Genomic DNA, 213 nt, shown 5'->3' with positions numbered 1-213 from the left:
CGGGAATCGAGTCTGATTCTTGTTCCAGAGGTTGAATTCTTTATGTGGGCGCTGGGAATGGGGAAGGAGGTAAGAGGGGCGGGGGTTGAAGGTGCAGGGGGCGTGGCAGGGGAGGGGAAGGGCCAAAGAGGACGGGGTGGGGGAAGCGGCACAGGAAGGGATTAGGGGCGAAGGAGGGACGAGGGGGAGACGAAGGACTGAGGAAGGGGTTGG

The 213-nt window shown here is 62.0% G+C and overlaps 1 protein-coding gene across 1 annotated transcript in view; it reads left to right on the top strand.

The window, feature by feature from the left end:
* LOC119586926 (phosphatidylinositol 3-kinase regulatory subunit alpha-like) overlaps positions 1 to 213 on the top strand; it is a gene marked incomplete in the record, with an annotated part of 97,204 nt that overhangs the window by 59,142 nt on the left and 37,849 nt on the right.

The sequence above is a fragment of the Penaeus monodon genome, chromosome 22 (genome assembly GCF_015228065.2).
Source record: "Penaeus monodon isolate SGIC_2016 chromosome 22, NSTDA_Pmon_1, whole genome shotgun sequence".
In the NCBI taxonomy this organism is placed as follows: domain Eukaryota; kingdom Metazoa; phylum Arthropoda; class Malacostraca; order Decapoda; family Penaeidae; genus Penaeus; species Penaeus monodon.
Note: the sequence above shows the minus strand (reverse complement) of the source record. Positions and strands in the feature narration are given on the sequence as shown.